This window comes from Apium graveolens, chromosome 11 (assembly GCF_009905375.1).
Source record: "Apium graveolens cultivar Ventura chromosome 11, ASM990537v1, whole genome shotgun sequence".
Taxonomy (NCBI): domain Eukaryota; kingdom Viridiplantae; phylum Streptophyta; class Magnoliopsida; order Apiales; family Apiaceae; genus Apium; species Apium graveolens.
The window spans coordinates 117,207,286-117,223,164 of record NC_133657.1 but is presented as its reverse complement, the minus strand read 5'-3'; the positions used below and the strand labels follow the sequence as shown (position 1 = coordinate 117,223,164).

The 15,879-nt window shown below is 33.5% G+C and overlaps 1 long non-coding RNA gene across 1 annotated transcript; it reads left to right on the top strand.

The window, feature by feature from the left end:
* The first annotated feature begins 224 nt into the window (after window positions 1–224).
* On the top strand, window positions 225–1,552 carry LOC141695106 (uncharacterized). The gene is made up of 3 exons (XR_012564284.1): window positions 225–824; window positions 1,037–1,183; window positions 1,354–1,552. It is a non-coding gene; the product is annotated as an uncharacterized LOC141695106 (long non-coding RNA).
* Window positions 1,553–15,879: the final 14,327 nt, after the last annotated feature.

The window sequence follows — 15,879 nt, the reverse complement described above, 5'->3', positions numbered from 1 at the left end:
CTTTCCATCATAGCATGAAGCATGAGCTCTGTATTTATATACTAATGAACATTTTCTCTCAAATTTGTTGCTCCAGTTTTATATCCATGGATCATTGCAGCTTAGCGACCGGTGTCTACAAATGAGGAGCTTTTTTGCAGTAAAGTGTTTCTCGCCATCATAGAATTTTGTTATTTTGGATGGGATACATCCCTGATTATTGTAGTTATAATCCTTAATTAGTTTGTATGTTAGTCTCATTTGAGTGTCTTAATTATGTTGTCTTAGTTGGAATGAAATCTTTGATAAATTGTTCAGTTCTATATTTACCAAGCTTAGCCTTCACTTCCAACCTGGTACATTGGCTCTACGGGCATCAAGGAGTAACGAGATGCTTTAAGTTAGGATACAGATTTGCCTTTTTTGCAGCCTGGCTCTTTTTTACATAATGTTCCTCTTGATAGAGCAAACTTTTGTCCTGGTATATCAGGTGTGTCGGTCTTAGCAAATTTAACACCATATAGTCTTCTGAAGTTCACTCGTGAGTCGGAAAGTATCTGTAGGTGTCAATTATTAGTATCTATGCAGGTGTTTTATGACCCCCTAGTATCTTGAATTACAGTTTCTTTTTGCATTAATTTGTTATACAGAATTGGGATGCCTTTAACTCTTTCTCATAGACCTCATACACCTTGCTTTTGCAAAGATTTGATTTCTAGATTGGCCAGTTAATAGTGTCATCCTGCTTCTATTTTTTTATGGTATGATCATGTGCGCGTGGGAAGAGGTTGTTATCATGTCTCATTATTGATGCAATGGGGAACTTTTCACCAGTTGTGAAGCAGGTTAGTATTCTTAATCCTTTCCTGCTTAGTATTTTTCTTTTTTTATTAAGACTGTCATCTATAACTTAGTATAGACTTAGAGTCTTGTCATTGTTTCGTGTACAGAAACCTTGCTCATATATCTAATCTTTTGGAAGATTTTCCAACATGAAGAAATTAGCTAGTCTGGTTATGATCTGTTAAATTTTTTGGATAACATATGATATCTACAGATTAGAGGTGGAAGAAAGCCGGATGGTTTCTGCCTTGTTGTTGGTTCATGTTGTCGTGGTTTCGCGGATAATAAGACAAGTGATGTTATATATGCTAGCGCTGAAGTAAAGCGGGTTGGGCAGTCACAAGTGCAGTATTTCTGGGAGGTATTTTCTAATTTAATATATAGTTGTCTAATCTATTTATGGGTTTTCTCTCAATTGCTTTTAGCTAATTAGGTGTGCTGACAGTTGGTTTCCCTTAAAAGTGTATAATTTAAAATGGAAAAGATTTTAATCTTTTATGTTAATTTCTCTACCCACTGAAACTATTCCAGGCCTTCCCTGCTGAGGAGATCCATGTGGTGTAGAAGCGGATAGGTCAACACAGTCCAAGCCTCCTGACATTGCACTTAAAAAAATCAACATGGACCAAATGAAATCAGAGTCATCACTAATGCCTTGTTCCTTTAGCGAGATCAACATAGGAATCTAGTTTGAAGAATGACACTCTTATGTATATTAGTATGGTTTGGTTTGGAGATAAAGACCGTTATGTATATAAATTTTGATATTTTGTTGCTAATGAGATTTACACAAAACATGTATTTTAAATTTTTTAAAATTAACTATTACATCTGCATTTTCTAGTGAAATTTATGTTATATACAGTGTTGTATTACTAATTCTTGTGTTCAATTATAAAAAGTATGGTGTTATAATAGATAATACAGACTGTTACAATAGGTTATATGGGCCCCACACGCGGGGCCACTTTTACAATCTTGATTAAATCTAATGTATCACTCATTTTGTGTTATATTTGTGCCAGTTAGTGTTACAGTAGAAGCCTATTGTAACATTTTCCTCTCTGTTACAATAGATCAGTAAAGTGTTATAAAAGGGTGTGTATTGTAATGCTCGTATACGTAACGCCCCCTGGTGTTACAATAGACCTATTGTAACGCTTTTGGGGCCTATTGTAACACCATTTATGCATTACAATAGCCCACTTATGGCGTAAGTTATCTAGTGTCATATTGAAGGTCTTGCTCACATGTGTAGCACTTTTTTGTATTACACTTTTTGCTGATGTAGGCTCCTGATAAGGGAGGAAAGTTAATCAATGCACTACATATTGTAGGCAAGATATTTTTATCCGATCCTCTTAATATAATGATCATATTTTACCATTTATTAAGAAAAGCCCACTTTGGAAGAGTATTGAGTCTATGCACGCATTTGGTTTGTTCCCCCAGAATCCGCATTTTCAAACATTGTTCTCGGAAAAAGAAGGTTCTGGTGAACGTTCGACAATAAATTTAATGGTTTCCTTTGTCAATGTTGTTGAGAAGTCACACACCTTGCAACCTAATGACCCGAAAAATATTTTAGATGATATGTTGGAAATCCTTCATAAATATTTTAGACTCAATACTTTTCTAGAGTGGACTTCTCTTAACATATGATAAAATATGATCATTACATTAAGAGGATAGGATAACACTATCTTGACTACAAATTTTAGTATATTGATTGAATTTCCTCCCGTGCTAGGTGTGTTCAGAATAAAAAGTGTGTTACAAAAAACTGCTACACATGTGAGCAAGGCCTTCATTATGACAATAGCTAACTTATTATATCAAAAGTCTACGGAAGATCAATACATTGGGATGGTCATAAAACAAAACTTCACTACAATTTATTGTACATTGGTCCACAAATAAAAATATAATAAAAACTAATAAAATTTTGTGTGAAAACATATTTCAATATGTACACTAGTTTACTTGTAGTATGAGCAGCAGTCTTCATACCTTTAAACCACATGGAGAGAGGTTCATCATCACACATATTTAAGGGAAACTCAAATGTGGACATTTTTTCTTCTTTGAGCAAAGAATCGTTTCCATCAAACTCTCTCATTTTCAGCACCAGGGTCATAATTCTGAAGGTAAACAAATAGCTATTATTTAAATTAAAATTAAACAGCAATGACCAGTGACCAACAAAGAGTTAACAAAAAGTTGTATATGAATACTAACTTCTTAAAATAGCCCTCTAAACCATTTGAAGAGAGGTTCATCATCTAGCAATTGTGGACTTTTCCTCTTCTTTCAAAAAGATTTTTCCTAAACAACATGCAAAATTGTTAATTTTTATATAATAATTATAATTAGTATAATGTTCATTTTTTTATTTTAGAAAACTAATAAGATTATGTATACATATAATTTTTATGGTATGTTTACAAACACACATTGTCACATGTGTCATTCTCCTCCACCTCTCTCCTTCACCAACACACACCCTCCCCAAAACCAAAACTCCCCTCCAAAGTTACCCCAATTTCAGCACCATTATCCATGTATTCTAAAAGATACAATTTCACTTTTTACTTTATTTCATAACTTTTTTATTTTTAATTTGTAAAATTTAAGGAGGTTCAAGATCTACGTATACTATTTTCACTTTTTACATTGTTCCATAACTTGTTATATTTTAATTTGTTCAATTTTATGTATTGGCATCTATGATATGATAATTAGAAATTAGAGTAACATATAATTATATACACATATATATACATATATATATATTTATTTCTCAACACTGTTAAATAGATATGGAGTTATATATGTTGGTTTAATCTAAACTAAATAAACTGTACTTGTCTGATTGTTCAACTGGGTCGTGTGCCATGACTTGGTATGCAACGTCTTTGAGAGTTTGTAGGAGTCTAGTGGAATAAAGATAGGTGGTGGAGAATTTGTAGGTAGCAGTTTGTGTTAGTTCCTAGTTTGTAGCAGTAGTTCTGTTTTGCTTTATATTTCCTTCTGTAATTCAGTATCATCTCAATGAGACTAGTTTTAAGTTCTCACGTTCTTGTTTTCCCAGTTTAATACATAAACACCTATATCTATATATTACTCTAAGTCACATATATACATCTGGGAGCTATATTGCAGAACCTGTGTCTATATTGTGGTATCAGAGCTAAGGAGATATTAAAGGTGTCTTAAGTAACAGCGATGGAAACAGGAAACAAGCTGAAAGAAGGGGGCGTCGGCCTTAATAACCCGATACTGTCAAAAAGTAATTACACATCCTGGGCTCTAAAAATGAAGGTCTTCATGCAGGCCCAGAATGTGTGGGAGGCAGTAGAACCCAAAGATCAAAACACTAAGGTGGATGACAGAAAAGACAGGGTTGCATTGGCAGTTATTTACCAAGGATTACCTGAGGACATATTACTGTCTATAGCAAATAAACGGACAGCCAAGGAGGTCTGGGTAGCCTTGAAAATGATGTGCCTCGGTGCAGACCTTGTCAAGAAAGCAAAGGTGCAGACGCTTAAAGGAGAATTCGAGATAATGCAGATAAAAGACACTGAGACGTTGGATGATTTATGCATGAAACTAAGTGGAATTGTGACAAACATTAGAGCATTGGGAGAGGAGGTCCAGGAGACTTATGTTGTAAAAAAATTGCTAAGGGCAGTGCCACAAAGATTTTCTTCAAATTGCTTCAATACTTGAGCAATTTGGAGATTTGGAGACAATGACGATCGAAGAAGCAGTAGGTTCCCTCAAGGCTCATGAGGAGCGTTTACGAGGAAAAACACAATGCAACAATGGTAAGTTAATGCTTAAAGAAGATGAATGGCTCAAGAGAGAAACTGAAGGAAAGCTCCTACTTACTAGAGAAGAGTGGGAAAAGAGAACAACTCAGAAAAATAGAAGCGGTGGTAATTCATGGCGTGGCAAAGACGGGCGTAATGGATTCAAGGACAAGAGCCAAGTGAAATGCTTTAACTGCAATGTATATGGTCACTATGCAGCAGATTGTAGGAGACCATCATGACGAGAAAAGGGAAACAAGGTTGAAGAAGTTAACATATCACAAACCCAGGATGAAGAATCGGGACTTCTAATGGTAAAGTGTGAAGAGAAACGAGACGGTATCATGCTGTTGAATGAGATGAATACGGTGGCAAAGCTGGGATCAGTCAAAGATAAGAGAGAATCTAACGTCTTGTATCTCGGCAATGGGGCAAGTAATCACGTGACGGGTACGTGATCAAAGTTTAAGGAGCTCGATGATAAGGTAACCGGTTGTGTGCGGTTTGGCGATGGTTCTTCTGTTGAGATTAGAGGAAAGGGAATTGCATCATTTAAATGCAAAAATGGGGAAGAGAAATTACTAGCAGAGGTATACTACATCCCGAATCTTTGTAATAATATTATAAGCCTAGGCCAATTATCAGAAGAGGGCAATAGAGTTGTGATATATGGTACTTATTTATGGGTTTATGATGAGTATAATAAACTAGTGATGAAGGTCAAAAGGTCGGGAAATAGACTGTACAAAATTATTATTGAGAATAGCAACGAAACTTGCTTGCTGACCAAACCGAATGAAGAAGCGCGGCTATGGCACTCCCGTTTGGGACACATAAATTTTCCAAGAATGACACTGATGTCCAAAGATAATATGGCAAGGGATTTTCCAGTAATTGTTCAACCAAAGGAGGTTTGCAAAGGGTGTTTGATGGCCAAGCAAGTGAGAAAATCCTTTCCTGCTAAAGCAAACTACAGAGCCAAACAAGTACTAGAACTAGTTCACTGTGATTTATGTGGTCCTATAATGCCGGAGACACCAAGGGGGAATAAGTATATTTTTCTTTTGGTTGATGATTATAGCAAATTCATGTGGGTATATTTACTGAAAAGTAAAGATGAAGTACTTGATGCGTTCAAGAAGTTCCGTGCACAAGTAGAAGATGGGCCAGAAAAGAGAGTGAAGACACTACGCACATATAATGGAGGTGAATTATGTTCAAGCCAATTTAAATTTTATTGTGAAAATGCAGGGATAAATCGATATTACACGGCTCCCTACACACCCCAACAAAATGCAGTAGTAGAGAGACGTAATCGTACCGTGGTTGCCTTGGCCAGGAGTTTGATGAAGGAGATGTGGTTGCCATCATTTTTCTGGGGTGAATCTGTTAGGCATGCTATCAATCTGCTCAATCGATTGCCTACTCGTGCTCTGTCAAAACAAACCCCGTATGAAGTTTGGACAGGTGTGAAGCCCAGTCTCAGCCATATTCGAGTCTTCGGATGCGTTGCACATATGAAGATTCCAAGTACACAACTAAGAAAATTGGATGATCATAGCAAACCGGTTATTAACCTCGGAAAAGAGCCTGGTACTAAAGCGTACCGTTTGTATGACCCGGAATCAAAACAACTCCACGTTAGTCGTGATGTGGTTTTTGAAGAAAAGAAAGTATGGCCTTGGGAAAAACAACCGGAAGAAGTCACAGTGGCCCAACAGAGCTATTTTACGGTACCTGATTTTGAACCAGAAAGTACGGAACAAAATGATGAAGTAGAAGGGTTTGGGACTCCATCAAGTGTTAGTACAAGCAATGGAAGTGACTCGAGTGGTCAGGAATCAAGAGGAAGTGTGTCAACTGAAGTATCAAGTGGGGAGAGTTCTCAAAGCGACAGAGAACCTCGAAGGTTCAGATTACTCAGTGACATATATAATGATATAGAAGAGGTAGAACTTGGTGAAGAATTGTTTCTCATGGGCATAGATGAGCCTGTTAACTATGAGCAGGCATGCAAGAAGAAGGAGTGGAAAACCGCAATAGAAAAGGAGATCGAATCCATAGAGAACAACAATACGTGGAAACTAGCTGAACTCCCTCCAGGAAGCAAAGCTATTGATTTGAAGTGGATCTATAAATTGAAAAAGGATACAAATGAAATTATGATCAAGCATAGAGCAAGGCTTGTAGCAAAGGGGTACGTTCAAGTATATGGTGTAGACTTTGAAGAGATAATTGCTCCGGAGCAACGAATGGAAACAGTTCGCTTGATTCTGGCCTTGTCAGCTAAACATGGATGGGAGGTTCACCATTTAGATGTTAAGTCAGCATTTCTTAATGGTGTGTTAGACGAGGTTGTGTATGTATCGCAGCCTGAAGGGTTTCTTAAAGAGGGTCAGGAGCATATGGTGTATCGATTGTATAAAGCTTTGTATGGACTTTGACAGGCTCCTCGTGCATGGTATGCAAAGCTTAGTCGTTGTTTAGAAGAAATGGGTTTGACTAGATGCCCGTATGAGCATGCTGTGTATACGAAGAAGGAAGGAAATGAATCTCTGATTGTGGCAGTGTATGTCGATGACTTATTAATAACCAGCACAAGCACGAGCATCGTTGAACGCTTTAAGAAGGAAATGAGTACTCATTTTGACATGAGTGACTTGGGTAAGCTTGCATATTACCTGGGTATTGAAGTACAGCAAAGTGGGGGTCTTATAAAGCTGAAACAAACTGCATATGCTAAGAAAATGCTCGAAAAGGCAGGTTTAAATGACTGCAATCCGACTAAATATCCTATGGATCCCAAGTTATTGATCACAAAAAATGAGGGAGGAGTAGCAGTGAATTTCACGGAGTTGAAGAGTTTGGTTGGAGGTCTTGGCTACTTGGTGCACACTCGCCCAGATCTGGCGTATGTTGTAGGAATTGTGAGTTGCTTCATGGAAAGGCCAACACAAATGCACCTTAATGCAGTTAAGCGTATTTTGCGATACGTAAAAGGTACACTGAATTACAGACTGGTTTACTCAAAGGATAGCAAGAATAACATGATCTCTGGGTATTCTGATAGCGACCACAGTGGGAACCTGGAGGATAGGAAGAGTACTCCAGGAATGGCATTTTATTTGAATGAATATCTGATCTCGTGGATCTTGCGAGGCAAAATTTATGACAGCCACCACGGCAGCATGTCAGGGGATATGGCTTCGTAATTTGCTGGGAAACATTACAGATAATGTTATTGGTCCGGTGGTTCTGTATGTTGATAACAGGTCAACTATAGATTTGGTAAAAAAAACTTTTTTTCATGGTCGTTCCAAGCATATTGACATCCGTTATCACTTCATTAGAGAGTGTGTGGAACGAGGTGAGAATGTGATCAAGCATGTCCACACCGGAGAGCAGAAAGCAGATGTTCTTACCAAAGCTTTGTCCATTATTAAGTTCGAAAGGATGTGTAGGCTTTTGGGAGTTAAAGATTTAGCTCAAGTAGTTTAGATTAGGGAGGTGTTTTTTGGTTTAATCTAAACTAAATAAACTGTACTTGTCTGATTGTTCAACTGGGTCGTGAGCCATGACTTGGTATGTAACGTCTTTGAGAGTTTGTAGGAGTCTAGTGGAATAAAGATAGGTGGTGGAGAATTTGTAGGTAGGAGTTTGTGTTAGTTCCTAGTTTGTAGCAGTAGTTCTGTTTTGCTTTATATTTCCTTATGTAATTCAGTATCATCTCAATGAGACTAGTTTTGAGTTCTCACGTTCTTGTTTTCTCAGTTTAATACATAAACACCTATATCTATATATTACTCTAAGTCACATATATACATTTGGGAGCTATATTGCAGAACCTGTGTCTATAATATATACCATCTATATAAATTTCTATTAAAAATACGAGTATAAGCTCTATACATTTTTTAGATATGAAATTAGATGTTGAACATACCGACGGGTCATGGAACAATTTGTGTTTTAAAAAATTCCTAATTCACTCAAATTTCGAAATTAATATAATTTTTTATTATAATCCCAACATTTTTTTAGAAAAAAAAACTAGATATTTATTGTAGAATAAAGTCCAGTTGAAAAGAAGAAAATGTGTGTTCAAAAAAAGGAAGAAGAAGAACTCGATGAAGAACTAGAAAAATGTGTGTTCAAGGTACAAAATGTGTATGTGGTAAAACTTACCACCATCATTACCTACCTACTCATCTAGCAACTCAAGGTACAAAATTTTGTATGCTCATTTTGGTACACACAATTTTTTATGTAATTCATTTTTTGTGACAAATTTGAAACTAGTCTAGTTAAAAAAATAATTTAAAATAATATAACTAATTTACTAATTGTGTCAATTTTAATCTAGACAATCTACAACGGCCTTCATACAATTGATTTTTTTGGATTAATGATTTTTTAAATAATCAAATCTCCAATATTGCCCATCCTGATAATGTTCTGGATTTCAAGCCAATGGTGGGCCTAACCACAATGTACCTAGACCTTGAGGCTGATCCACTACACATTCTTTTTCTTTGTATGAATTATATTTATAATTTTTATTTTTGTCAGAAATTTAAAATTAGTTTAAATAATAATTTGTTTACTTGTTTAGCTGATGAACACGAGGCTCATTACCCTTTTCCAAATCAAAATCCAGTGCAAATCCCTTATTTTTATATGCACAATTTTTCGTGTAATTCATTTTGTTGCGACGAATTTGAAATTAGTTTAGGTAAAAAAATAATTTAAAATTAGTATAAATAATATACTAATTGTGTTGGTTTTTTTTTAGATAATCTACAACTGCGTTGGTACAATCAATTTGATTGGGCGAATGATTTTTTAAATGATCAACTCCACAATGTTGGCCATCCTAATATTTTTTTGTCAGAAATTTATAATTAATTTAAATAAAAAATTAATTTTAATTTAATGTGGTGCTTTAATTTAGTTAAAGATACATGGGTCAAAATGGTTTAATATAATTTGTTTTGTTTATTTGTTTAGCTAATGAGGCAGTAATTCTGGTTGGCCCTATGAGCATGCATCACTGATTAAGGTCAATGAAGTTGAGGCCCATGACCCTATTCCACATCCAAATCCAGTGGTGTATGTTTCACAAATTTGTTATGCACAATTTTTTTTGTGTAATTCATTTTTTTGTGACAACTGTGAAATTAGTTTAGTTAAAAAAGTAAATTTAAAATGAGTATAACTATATAATTTACTAATTGTGTATGTTTTAGTTTAGATAATTTACAACTGCCTTCATACAATCGATTTTATTGGGTGAATGATCGAATACACAATGTTGCACATCTGGATAATGTACAGGATTTTCAATCAAATGTAGGTGCTAACCAAAATTTACGTGGACCTCAGGCTGACCCACTACACATTCCTCATCATTGTATGCATTATAATTTATATTTTTATTTTTTTTAAGAAATTTAGAATTAGTTTAATTAAACAATTAATTCTAATTAAACGTGTTGTTTTAATTTAGTTAAAGATACATGGCTCAAAATTATGTAATATAATTTGTTTTGTTTACTTGTTTAGCTGATGAGCCAGTAATTTTTTATTGGACCTAATGAGCATGCACCACTGATTAAGGTGAATGAAATTGCTTTAAAAAAAGGTAAATGAAGTTCCTGCTGGAGTTCCAAATCCAAATCCAGTGCAAGTCCCTTATTTTGGACGTGATCCAACGATTTTTTGAATGTTCAAATCCAAAATGTTGCCGGATAATGTACAATTTTCAAGGCAATGTTTGCCCAATCAAAATGTACTTGGACCTAAAGCTAATGGACTACACATTCTTCTCATTGTATGCACTATAATTTATATTTTAATTTTTTGATCATAATTAAAATTAGTTTAACTAAAAATTAATTTTAATTTAATGTGTTGTTTTAATTTAGTTAAAGATACATAGGTCAAAATGATTTAATATAATTTGTTTTGTTTTGCATGTGTAGGTGATGGGCTAGTAATCCTCATTGGGCCTAATGAGCATTTACCACTCATTAACATGAATGAAGTTCACGTTCTTGACACTTTTCCAAATCCAAATCGAGTGAGAGAAAAAGGGTAAAGGGTTATGAAAGATGAACTCCCTCAATTTTTTTGTGACAAATTTGAAATAAATATAGTTATAAAGTAAATTTGAAATTAGTATAATTATTTCACTATTTGTCTTGTCTTTAATTTAGATAATCTATAATTACCTTCATAACATCATTTTCATTGGATGAATAATTTTTTGAATGATCAAATCCACAATGTTGCCTTTCGTGATAATATATGATTTTCAAGGATTGTTGGGCTTAACCAAAATGTACTTGGACCTGAAGCTAACCAACTACACATTCTTCTCATTGTATGCAGTATAATTTATATTTTTATTTTTTTGTCAGAAATTTCAAATTAGTTTAAATAAAAAAGTAATTTTAATTTAATGTGTTATTTTAATTTAGCTAAAGAAACGTGGGGAAAAATGATTTAATATAATTTATTTTGTTTACTTGTTTAGCTGATAAGCTAGTAATCCTCATTGGTCCTAACCAGCATGTACCACTCATTAAGGTGAATAAAGTTCATGCTCATGACACTCTTCCAAATCCAAATCCAGAGTGCAAGTCCCTCATTTTGTTATGCACAATTTTTTTGTGTAATTTTTTTGAGACAAATTTGAAATAAGTTTAGTTAAAAAAGTAAATTTAAAATTAGTATAACTATTTTACTAATTGTGTTTGCTTTAATTTAAATAACTATAACTCCCTTCATACAATCAACTTGATTAAGTTAATGATTTTTTGAATGATCAAATTCACAATGTTGCCCATGCATAATGGATGGGATTCTCAAGCCAATGTTGGGCTTAACTAAAAATATACTTGAACCTGATCCCAAGGCTGATCCACTAAACATTCCTCATCATTGTATGTGTTATTATTTAAAATTTTATTTTTTGTCAGAAATTTAAATATGTTTAATTAAAAAATTAATTTTAATTTAATGTGTTATTTTAATTTAGTTAAAGATAAATGGGTCAAAATGATCTAATATAATTTTTTTTGTTTTTTTGTTTAGCCGATGAGCGAGTAATCTTGATTGGGCCTAATAAAAAAGTACAACCTATATGCTCATGACCCTATTCGAAATCCAAATAGAGTGCAATTCCCTCATTTTGGTATGCACATTTTTTGTGTAATTTATTTTTGAATAACAAATTTGAAATAAGTTTAGTTAAAAAGGTAAATTTAAAATATTATAACTATTTTACTAATGGTGTTTGCTTTAATTTAGATAATCTATAAGTGCCTTCATACAATCAATTTCATTGGGTGAATGATTGTTTGAATGATTGTTTGAATGATCAAATCGAGAATATTGTCCATGTGCTCATAATGGACTGGATTTTTAAGCCACTGTTGGGCCTAACCAAAATATACTTGACTCAACTACACATTCTTTATCATTGTATGCATTATTATTTAAATTTTTAATTTTTTTGTGAGAAATTTAAAATTTGTTAAATTAAAAAATTAATTTTAATTTAATGTGTAATTTTAATTTAGTTAAAGATAAATGGGTAAAAATGATTTAATATAATTTGTTTTATTTTTTTGTTTAGATGGTGAGCCAGTAATCCTGATTGGGTCTAATGAGAATGTACCACTATTCGAAATCCAAATCCAGTGCAAGTCCTTTATTTTGGTATGCACACTTTTTTGTGTAATTCATATTTTTCTTAACAAATATGATATTAGTTTTGTTAAAAAAGTAAATTCTAAATTAGTATGACTATTTTACTAATTATGTCTCACATTGATTGAACATTCTCGGTTATTAAGAGTTACGCAAAGTTACATCCAAGTCTTTGCCTTATTGCTATATTTGTAGAGTCAGTATATGTGTACTCTTAGGTTCTTCGTTTCTCACAAATTACTCGGAAAACTTCTAATGGGAAAACCAACTTTCATATGTAGATTATTTATCATAGAAATATATAACTTATCCACCAGAAGGATAAACTATGAACAAACCATCATTTATGGATCCATTAAAAGAATCTTCTCACTTTGTGGACTAGAGTTCAAGCATTTTTGTTTTTTAAACAGTATTTCACATTCTTTGTTATATAATTGAGTAAAATTGGGAACATGTTACTTAAGATTTTAACTAGAGAAATTTATTCAATAATGAATTTGCCAATTTTCAAATATTGATATTCGATTATATAATCCCTGTTTTCGTTTTCAAAGTGAGCCATGATTTTATTTGATAATAGTTTAATCAAGACATATTATGTTTTTGGAGAACCTTATAGACCCTGCAACTCAAGGTACAAAATGTGTATTGTGGTAAAACTTGCCACCATCATTAGCTACTACGTAAAGTTGCCAGAGTACGATTAACCTCAGGATTTGAAATCATTACCTCATAATAATTTTGCATGCTCTTTAGGAAAAATCTATATGAAAGAAGGGAAAAGTCCACCCTCCTTGTACCACCATTGAAATTGCTCGATGATGACCCTCTCTCCAAATGGTTTCAAACACTCAAGACCGCTGTTTTAACAAGTAAATTAGTGTTCATATAGAACATATTGTTAACTCTTTGTTGGTAAGTGGTCATTTCTGTTTAGTTTTTATTTAAATTAATCACTATTTGTCTACCTCCTAATGAAGACCCTGGTACTCAAAAATAAGATCGTTTGATGGAAATGATGCTTTACTGAAAGAATAAGAAATGTCCGCATTTTGGTTTCCCTAAAATATGTCAGATAACGACCTCTCTCCATACGGTTTAAAGCTATGAAGACTGCTGCTCATACTATATGTAAGCTAGTGTACATATTAAAATCCGTTTTCACACGAAATGTAATTACTTTTTTATTCAATTTTTATTTGTGGACCAATGTACAATAAGTTGTAGTCAAGATTTTATTTTCTCACCATCATAATGTATTTCGTAGAATTTTGATATAATAAGTTAGCTAGTATCATATTGAAGGCCTTGCACACATGTGTAGAAGTATTTTGTAATACACTTTTTGCTGATGTAGGCACCTCACAAGGGAGGAAAGGTAATCAATGCACTACATATTTTCGTTAAGATATTGTTATCCGATTCTCTCAATATAATGATCATATTTTACCATTTATTAAGAAAAGCCCACTCTGAAAGAGTATTGAGTCTATGTAGGCAATTGGAAAGTTCCCCTAGAATTCACGCTTTCAAACCTTGTTCTCAGAAAAAGGGGGTTCTCGTGAAGCTTCAACAATAACTTTAATGGTTGACTTTGTCAATGTTGTTGCGAAAACATGCATCTTGCAACCTGATGACCCAAAAAACATTTTAGAGGATACGGTGGAAATTATTCATGATTTGGAATATAATGGGTTTCAAGTCAATGTAGTAGGTGATCGTGTTGTGCAATTGCTATCAATAAAGGACATGCGGGATGAACTTAAAGCTAAGTCAAAGGAAGCTACAGATCAGATCGAGGAAAAGGAAGAAAAAATCAATGATTTGGATAATCGCATAAGTTTACTACAAGAAGTGCTTTCCTTGACTTTGTCGACTAAAGAGCTGAAAGATTCAAATGTCGCTCATCTGAAATAAGATAGATAGAGAAGGACTATCTCCGTATGAGTGAATTATGCATGTTTTTCTGTTTGGGGACTCTCAATCATTCATAACCTATTTCTTTCATGTTATTGGCCAGTGTCACATCTGACTTTATTGTGACACTAACCAATAAGATGAAACAAATAAGTTATGAATGATTGAGAATCCCCAAAAAAGGATAAATATGCATAATCTGGTCATACGGAGATAGTCATTATCTACTTGTCTTATTTCAGATGAGCAATTTGTTTAATTTTTGTACTCTTTAATTGACAAAGCCAAGGCAAGCTAATCTTGTAGTAAACGTATGCGATTTTTCAAATTTTAAATTTTTTCTTCCTCTTCCTCGATCTGATCTGTAGGTTTCTTTGCATTAGTTTTTTGCTCTTCCCGCTTGTCCTTTATTGATAGCAATTGCACTACATGCTCACGTACTACATTGACATCAAACCCATTATATTCCAATTTATGAAGGATTTCCACCATAACATCTAAAATATTTTTTGGGTTATCAGGTTGCAAGGTGTGTGTCTTCTCAATAAGATTAACAAAGGCAACCATTAAAGTTATTGTCTATCCTTCACGGGAACCCTTTTTTTCCGAGAACAAGGTTTGAAAGTGTGGATTCTGGGGGTGAACAGACCAGGAATGAGTTGTACCCTTACTTATTATATCAAAAGTCTACGGAGGATTAATACATTGCGATGGTCATAAAACAAAACTTCACTACAATTTATTGTACATTGGTCCCCAAATAAAAATATAATCAAAAGTAATAACATTTTGTGTGAAAATAAATTTTATTATGTACACTAGTTTACTTGTAGTATGCGCAGTAGTCTTCATAGCTTTGAACCACATGGAAAGAGGTTCATCATGAGACATATTTGAGGGAAATCGAAATGTGGATATTTCTTATTCTTTGAGAAAAATATCATTTCCATCAAACTCTTTCATTTTTCAGCCCCGGGGTCTTAATTAGAAGGTAAACAAATAGCTATTAATTTAAATAAAAATTAAACAGAAATAACCACTGACCAACAAAGAGTTAATAAACAGTTCTATATGAATACTAACTTACTTGTTAAAACAGTGGTTTTGGGTGTTTCAAATCATTTGCAGAGAGGTTCATCATCTACCAATGGTGGACTTTTCCTCTTCTTTCATAAAGATATTTCCTATACAACATGCAAAATTGTTATCAGGTAAAATAAATGCTAGATGACGAAGTAGCTTGAGTTGTAGATGGAAAGTGTGTATGTGGGGTTCTTGATGGGTTTTTCTTCTTCATTTTTTTAAACACACCTTTTCTTCTTTTTGAACTGAGACTTCATTCGACAATAATTTAGTATATTAATTTTTTTTAAAAAAAATATTATTCAATTTTAACCTATTTAATTCATTAGAATTTTGTACATAGTTAATTTTTATAAAATAATTATAATTAGTATAATGTTCCTTTTCTATTTTAGAAAACGAATAAGAATATGTATGCATATAAATTTTGTGGTATGTTTACAAACACACATTGTCACATGTGTCATTCTCGTCCACCTCTCTCACTCACCGACACACACTTTCCCCAAAAACAAAACTCTCCTGC